At 43.0% G+C, this 8,908-nt stretch overlaps 1 long non-coding RNA gene across 1 annotated transcript; it reads right to left on the bottom strand.

Annotated features, from left to right (window-relative positions):
• Nucleotides 1–2,378: 2,378 nt before the first annotated feature.
• LOC135273125 (uncharacterized) lies at nt 2,379–8,201 on the bottom strand. Its single transcript, XR_010340976.1, has 3 exons — nt 8,166–8,201; nt 6,209–6,413; nt 2,379–3,042 (listed from the first exon to the last, which is right to left on the bottom strand). It is a non-coding gene; the product is annotated as an uncharacterized LOC135273125 (long non-coding RNA).
• Nucleotides 8,202–8,908: the final 707 nt, after the last annotated feature.

Raw genomic sequence — 8,908 nt, 5'->3', positions numbered from 1 at the left:
TCTTTCAAATAAAATTTATTTTACTTTAGTTCAGATATACAAACACTCATGAGGTATTTTTATATGACTATCACTCATCTGGTTGATGAATATTAGGCAAGAGACACTAGAATTACAAAAAATGTTTTCTAAATAGTGTGCCCCAGAACTATAGTAGTATAGATAATGGGCATTCTATACAGGTGATTATGAATGTGCTGGTGTTCTCTCTGTGTGCGTGTGTGTGTGATTGTGTGTGTGTATCACTATATATAATTTGGTATACAAAATAATGTGACTGTCCTTTTAAAATTTTATGACACAACTAATCAAGATAACATGTTGAATGTTTAACTTCTTGAAAACTAAAAAATAAAAAAATGTAAAAAAAATCAAGAAAACATTGAATGGGTTAAAAAAGATGTCATTTGTGATAATTGTGAGCATATAATAAATAACATTTATGATGTAAAGTCTATTTTTTGGATATATATATTTCTCTAGTTTTCCCTTCCATATTTTACTATGAGGTAGTAGTTTCTTATTTTCACATCAATATTTATATTTACTTATTTTTGAACACTATGCATGTCTGAATTAAAAGATTCATATCTGGTTTTAAATTTTATTTTATACAATTATTAGTTGTTGATTGTTGTGTTTTATTCTTTTTACATATTCCAGTGAAGTAACTGAATATGTTCTCCTCCTTCCTATTCTAGTCTTTACATATCTGTATTTATGTTTTATGTCAGTTTACCTTTTTCACTGTAGCTTCGTTCTGCTTCATCTCCCAGTGCACTATTCCTCTCAGCAACTCTTAGAAAGTTAATAGTGAAACCATAGGACATATATTCAAATTCTATACCTTATTTTTTAGCTATTCAACTTATCTTTGGCTCTTTTCACACATGCTCTTCAACTTTAAGGTTTTTTTTTGCTCTTTCAACATTATTTTGGTTTCGTATTTTCCCACTGTATTGACTTAAACATTTGTGACAGTTACAATGTCAGAAATGTATGTGGAATCAAATTTACTCTGGTAGCTTAAATTCTGGTAACTTATTTTCTTGTATGCTTCAATCTTTACAATTTAGTTCTCATATCAGGGAGATCTAATATTGTAAATATTTTCGATCTGTATGTTTATGTATTTATTCTAGTTGGCCTGGCACGAGATTGCCAATGTTTCTGTGTTACCAGCCATTGACTTTTCACATTTACAACTCCTCTGAATTTTTTCTTGCCTCATTTCTGGTCCTAAGGAATTCTGATATTTTCTCCTCAGCTCCATTGTACATTTTAGGGATTCTTGAAACTTTTGATCCACAAGCATCCACACTGTCTACATAAGTAAAATATTTTACTTAGATATTTTCTAGCAGACACTGAGTTCTCATAAGAAATCCGTGGTCTCTTTATTTGGAACACCCCCTCCCCAATAGTCCATATGGAGTAGTTATGTGTAGAATGTGATTGCTTCATTAATATGTCAAAGTATAAATATATTTTGAACACATTTCTGAAGTTCTAATTCCTTTCTTCATGAATAATGTCTGCATGTGAATGGAATTGATGTTTTCTCTGAAGCAGTCAGTTAGCACTGGTAGACTCTGCTCTGTAATCCCAGGTCCTTGGGCCCCAGTGTCAATGCTTCCTCTTTAGGTCCTCACTGACCCTTTAAATTTAGCTCAGTATGGATTTCTTAATCTAATAGTTATTTAAATTGATATTCAATTACTTTGTATGTGGCTAGATATTATTTATGGGTTATATTCTAATTCACATCTTCTGATATAATTTCACAGTGCCTAGAAAATATTACCTATTGAATATCTACTTCCATGCAGTCAGTGATACATTTTAGTTCTTAAACTTCAATGTTTAAAATATTTGTCTCTGGAATTTGAATATAATGTGTATGCCTTGTTTACTGCCTAATAAGGCTAATTACTTGTTTATCTGATTAGTAATCAAACTTTCTAAAATTTAATAATTTATTTGTGTTATATAAAATTGTATTTCTAGGACAGTTTCAGTGTCACCAAATATTATTTTCAATGCTGTAATTTTTATTTATATGAATGTTTGTGTTATATATTTTAATGTCATTGGTATTAAAACTGTATGTGCAAATAGCTTGAAATAGTACCTAACACATCATGGATTCTATGTAAATATTCACCACTCTGTTTTATCACATTTTAACCCATTGATATTATTCTTCATTTGCTAACATTTTGTTTCTCCTTATTCAAATTTATGTTGGTGTCCTGCCTACATCATAATAAAAGAGAGGAGGTAGGCTCAGACTTCCATCTTGATTAAATACTAAGACAAATGGCACATTTTCTTAGTTCTCTTTAGACACAACATGACATTTGTCTCACACTATTGAGTATAAGCGCAGCAAGAATAATAACCTTCTCCTTCCTACAACAGAAGTTGGTTTATTCATGAATTGTCCACAGCTTTCTTCTCCCAACATTATTTTTATTCTTACATCTCAACTGCCATGAAAACCCAGAAGCATGAAATACTGCAAATTAGAAACAAATTTCCTTCTGTACACAAATTGTAAAATTAAACTCAAGAAGAAATAGAATATATACACACTCATATGACAGGTAAATAGATTAGGCAAATGAAAACTCTTCATGCAGAGAAAAGCCCAGGCTCAGATAGCTTCACTAGTGAAAGTTGTTAAACACTTAATGAATAACCAATCCTTCACAAACTCTTGCAAAACAGGGAAGAAGGAAAATATGAATTCATTTTTGAGGCCAGTATTATCCAGATAACAAATCAGACAAAGTATCACAAGAAAATAAATGTGCAGACCATTATCCCTCATGAACAAAGACAGAAATCTTTGAAAACTCCAGCAAAGTAGATTCAGAAACACAAAATTGTTAGCCAAGCCTGGCATGGTGGTGCACACCTGTAGTCCCAGCTACTTAGGTGGCTGAGGTGGCAGGATTACTTGAGCCCAGGAGTTTCAGGCTATAGTGAGCTATGACTGTCACATTCCACCCCAAACTTCGTGACAGAGGGAAGCCTCATCTCTAATAACAACTAAAAAAAAATTAGAAAAGAGTGTTAGACAATATAATCAAGTGGAATTATCTTACAACTATAAACTTTAAAATCAATCAGTATAATACACCATATTAATAAAATAAAGGACAAAATCATGATCATTTCAATGGACATCTGACAAAGTCTGACACTCATTCCTGATAAATCTCCCAGAAATCTAGCAATAGAAATAACTTCCTCAACCTCCTAAAGGACATCATGAAAATTTAATAAATTCCAGTAAAGCATATTGAAAGATGTATTGATACTTCCAACTCTAGGGCTTTAAAAATTAACAATAAAATGGTAACAAATAATAGTAATCTATTCATCTGGAAAACATTAAACACTTTTCTAAAAATATTACTTTTGCATGTAATAAAGGTAAAAAATTCAAGTTTAATAAGAAGAATGCTCCTGAGAAGATTGAAATTTGGTGTTCCTAATTTTTCTGACTTATTAGCAATTAGAATCTAATAATTCCAAGAAGGCAGGAGTACTCTCCTCAGCCAAAAGGCATGATCACATGGAATCCTTATGTTAGGCATAACAGCATTTCATATTTGAATCATTTAATAACATTATCATTATCACTGTATTCTCCTGGAAATAACACACAATACCTACTTCAAAAAATCAGAGCTTTTGCTGGGAATATATGCTCCTTCCAAAGGTGATTGTGTGCAGTATTCTGAGAATTCATTTCTCCAAAGGTAAAGTGTGGCTATCTGGGCTTCTGGAAATACTCTGAAAATCCACGTATTCTAAAAATCTTTTCCACTGCAAACTACGATAAATGCCAGGCAACAGAATGTGTGCTCAACTGTGTAAATTATTCCTAAGTGGGGAAGTGAAAATGAAGAAACACAGGTGGCAGGAAAGAGTGAGGATGAGAGCATAGCTGGCAGGGTGGGGCTGCCCATGATGGTGCCATCATAATAGGGGCATCCTCTGTTGGGTTTTAACAGCATTTGGGTGTAAATACAATGCTACACAGCACAAGAGAAGAGGAGAAGAAACTGACCAGCCTAACTAAAGCAAAAGCATCAAAGTTCCACAAATCTAAGAAAAGTGACCTAGAACACACAGCCTGCAGTCAAAGGAAGATAAACAGCAAAGCTCTTCAGGCTATGCCTTGGCTGATTCGGAAGGAAGGCAGCCCACTGTTACTTTGGGGCTTTTGTACACAGTTATTGCACAGAAATATTTGTTAATATAAATTAATTCAAATGTTTTCCAGGTGGATATTGAGGGAGAAACAGAAAAATCCAAGACAATCCCCTGTGGAAGAAAATTCTGTAACCTAAAGCTCAATTGAACCCAAAGCTCAAGCCAAACCACTGAACAGCACATCAGTCAAGGCCTGTCAAATATAACACAATCTAATATTTTAAATATTCCAAATGAAGGGCACCAAAGTCAATATCATTCGGAAATAGCAACAACAAAACTGGAGCAGTACAATTAGGTCTCAAGGAATTCCAAAGTAGTATATTACGTATATAGAAGATATGTGTAATCAGAAATGTTTACAGAAATTAGAGGTACAGGCAAAGTAAAAAATATAAGCTAAAATATGAGTAAAAGAATGAGCTACAATCAATACTTAGATGTCAGGACAAGGAGAAAAATGAATAGAAAATATAAACTAGAGGTGAAATAATTGAAAATGGAATGAAAGGGCTATTTCCAATAAATTTTTGAAACAGAAATTTAAATAAATGGAAGAAAAAATAGTAGAAAATAAGACATTTAAACATTTTAAAGAATAATGAAATACATACTCATCCAATATCAATCAAGGAAAGCACAAAAGGTATACATATCTAAAAATATCATAGCATATGAAAAGGTTAACACCAAAACAAGAGAAATGAATTAAGCTAATTGAAATATAAAATGCAAATTAACTACGGAGCAATAAATTTTCATCTTGTTTCTCAACTTCTTTATGAAATTGATATGTTAACAGATAGTATGCTTGAAGTTCTAAGTTAAATATGTGTCAATTTGGAATTGTATACCTAGCTAAAATATTTTTCAAGATTTGGGGAAAATATAAATTAATTCATATAAGTAATATAAAGTCTTTAATGTGATTATTCACATCTTTAAAAAGTATAATATTTTAAATTACTGCATTTTATTAATGTTTATGAATGATACTATGTTTTTTTTAAAAAAAGAAGATTTGGCCTCTAAAACAGTTAACAATTTCAGTAAAGAAGAAAGGAAAAAATCAATGTTTGATATACATGCATAAAAAAAATTTTCATGAAAATAAAAGATCTATGTGATGACAGAATCCAAATTATGTAAAAGATAGAAAGTTCAATATTTGTTTTTACACATTTGAAGGAAAAAGCAACTCTAGAAAATAATGTTAGTAAGTTTTGAGTTTTCAAGTCCTTCTCAGTGACTTTGGCACTTAGAGAAGTGCTGGCTAGCACAGGCTCAGGACTCCCTACCGGGCATTTCCACCAAGGAGACAGTCTCATGGAAATGGAGCAGAAAGCTACCGTGCACAAGATGGATGGATGCTCCCCTCCCAGAGACCAGCAGGGGCATGTGTAGAGGGAGCAGGCCAGGGAGGGGCTGTGAGCACCAACCTGGGAGAGGTGTGTGGACCTCCACTAGACCCTCCTGCAGGCAGGGTCCTCCAAGGGTTCCAGAAGAGGTGAATCCATGGCTGGCTCCTGAGACTTGCTCAACCTGCCAGCTGTTTCCACAAAGACAGCAGGATGGCAAACCCAACCCAGCACTCTCACAGAGAAAGGGGATTAATGTCAGGGCCCACGGCCATCCTGGCCTGTTCAGTAACTGTTTAATTACCTAGTGAATAGGTTAGGCCACAATGTGCTGCTGTGGCCTCTGGGATCACATCCCTGGAGAGAACTTTCCTGGGGTTATGAACTGAAGGGGGAGACTGGACAGCCCACTTGGGGTTCAGTGAGCTGGGACTTAGTTCTCAGCTCAGTTCCCTCTGCCACTCCTGGGGGACCTGGGCTTGTCTAGAGCAGGCATTGAGGATGGCAGACAGCAGACATGCTGAGCTGTCAGGTGGGTGGCAAGGGGTGAGCATGAGGCATGCTGAGGGCTGAAGCCATCAGAAGGCCCTGAGGTCAGCCCAGAGCCAGCCCCACCTCTGTACCTGGAGCTGCAGGGTAGGCATGTGCAGTGGACTGGTCAGAGGCGAGTGAGAAGCCAGTCAGGGAGGGGCTTTCACTGCCCATTTTCCTGCGGTGCAAATCAAGTTCCCAACGCCACAAGCCAGGGGGTGGGGCAGAAACACTGGGCTGAGGCATCGCCTTCTCTCCTCTTTGGCTCACATAGGCCCCTGACTTTCCTGGGCTTGCCTGAATGTGAGAGAAGATCCCTCTTCTTGTGAGGGTGGACACAGAAGTCACCAGTCACATGGATGAGGGGGGCCCAGGCACCTCCAGAGTCTTTGCAGGGCAGCACCCAGTACTTGCTGGCTGGACTGGAAGGCCAGTCTGGGACATTCTGGGAACTGAGGTCACCAGTCCCTGCTATGCCTGGAATCTGTCCCCACCCTGCAACCTTGGGCCAGCTCAGGCTCTGCCACTAGCTCCCCACATTGTCCCTCAGAGCGCTAGGGTGGGTTCCCCCTACCTGGTGTCTCTGGCCCCTGCTCTCCATTCTGAGACCTCAAGCACCCAACCTCCAAACTTGTGTCTTCCTGGGGGAGTAATTGTTGGGACCTCTGGCACAGAACTCACAGCTTAGCTACACGTGTGTCCCAGACTTGCTTCATCAATGCCTCAGTGAACCCGCTGCTTCTGGGGTTGGGCCTCCTGCATTTCGTGGGTCAGGTAGATAGGCTGCATCCCCTTCACCCCCAGGTGTCTGCACACACAGTTATCTCCACCTGCAATTTGCTCCTGCCTTTTTCCACCTGAAAAAGACCTGCTCACACCCCAGGGGTCAGCTCCGTGGCTCCTTCTTGGTAAAGCCTCCCTGACATCACCTCCCTCACCAATCCCACCCTCTGAATCCCAGCACAGTCCCAGCTGAAGTCACAGGCTGTGCAACAGAGGCCTGTGCTCAACCTCGCTGTGCACACAGCAGGGTCTGCCCTCGGTCCCATCCTCTCCCCTAACGCCCCTGCCTCCCAGCCCACGGCCCCCAGGAGGAGCCAGTTCCCTAGCTGTGGAGCCAGGGTGGGCGCTGCCTGGGAATCGGGTGTGGGAAGCTGGCCCACAGGGTCGCCCCAGCAGAGACCCACCAGAAGCGCATGGGGAGCTGAGGCCGCAGCGCCGCGGGGACAGCTAGCTCCTCGGAGACCCAGGCAGCGGGTCAGGTGCCAGCGGCCCCCAGGTCTGAGCGCGGGGCCGGGACGGCGAGAGAAGGGCCCCGGCACCCGGCGGGCTCTGATCTCCAACGGTCCCGGTGGCGGCCTTCGTGGGCGCGGCTTCCCGCTCTGGAGAGTTTATGGCCCCTGTCCCGGGAGGGCTCCGCAGCCGCCAGGGAGGGACCAGAGGGACCGCGGCGGGGAGAGACGGAGGCGCCAGGCGGCCCCAGAGCTCTGGGCCGGCCGGTGGGCAAAGAAGTCGCGAGCAGGAGCCTGGACGGCCGCTTCCGCCCCTGCGCCGCCCTCCTGGTCGCCCTCCCCGGGGAGCAGAGCTCGCCTCCGCTGGGGCCGGAGCCGGGCGTGGGGGTCGCAGGCCAGGGCCGCAGCCTGAGGACGCCACGGCCTCTGCTCCAAGGGCCAGGCAGGGCGGCTGTCGCAGGCTGGGGGGGGCCGCAGTCCCGCAGGGTCCGAAGGGGCATCGGGTCCTGGCAGAGCCCGTGGGAGGGCAGGAGCGGGTGCGCCGGCCACTGCAAACGTGCAGCCAGGCTTCCGGACCCCCCACGGCTGAATTCCCTGGTGCAGCCAGCTCCGGGAGTCGCGGGAGGGCGGCGTCCCTGTCCCCAGCCAGGCGGCAACGTGAAGCTGCTTCCCTGGGTGCCGGGGCAGGCGTGGCCCAGCAGCCCGAGTGCCTCACTAGTGAAAAAGCGGGGTTGGAGCTGCCACGGGGGACGTGTGGGGGCCTAGGGGGCTCTGTCTGGACCTTTTGGGTGTCCGCCTCGGACCTCAGGTTCCTCACCTGCCCCAGAGGACTGATGGGCTGCTATGGCCGGGTTGTTTGGAGGATTAGGCCGGATAGTTCCAGTAAAGCCCCGTTAGCCCTTCTGGCCTCTGGATTTTTTTTTTTTTTTTTTTTTTCTAATTTTTCTGGCTTTCTTTAAAAAAACTTTGCAGAACGTGCCCATGTCCCAAGCGGGAACGCTGGACCCTCCCTCATGGCGTTGGGGTTCCTTCCAGGTGCCCACTCTTATTAGGCTCTTTTCAAGCACATACCTGGCAACATGTACTCTACCCAAGAGCACTTCACAGATCTTCCTGTGGGTCTAAAACCAGAGGCTTTGTTCCCTGACCCGGCCCTCACATTACCCCAAACCCAAGTCTTTCGGTGGAGCTGGCTTCAGACTCGAGTCTCAGTTTAATGCTTGTTCTCTCAGGTTTGCCCAGGGCTCTTATGTCGGGGCATCCTTCCACTCCATCCCACCCTGTGCCTCCCCCAGGGCGCTGGGGCCTCAACTGCAGGGACTTGGAACTGGGAGCTGTCCTCCGCAGGCTGGCCTGGCCATGGACTGGTGGACCTCAGTCCCAGGGCAAGATACCCTGAGCAGGGACTCTCAGCCCAGCTTTTGTACACTTCAGCCATTTAATCTGGTGTAGTGGCCTTGCTGTATCCCCAGGTCTGTGGGCAGGATTTCTCTCGTGTCATAGTGGAGGAAACTGAGGCATAGGGTCGGTGAATGACAAAGTCAGGGAGATGCTCTGACT

Source organism: Aotus nancymaae, unplaced genomic scaffold (genome assembly GCF_030222135.1).
Source record: "Aotus nancymaae isolate 86718 unplaced genomic scaffold, 86718_ANA_hifiasm-v0.15.2.pri h1tg000267l, whole genome shotgun sequence".
Taxonomy (NCBI): Eukaryota; Metazoa; Chordata; class Mammalia; order Primates; family Aotidae; genus Aotus; species Aotus nancymaae.
Note: the sequence above shows the minus strand (reverse complement) of the source record. Positions and strands in the feature narration are given on the sequence as shown.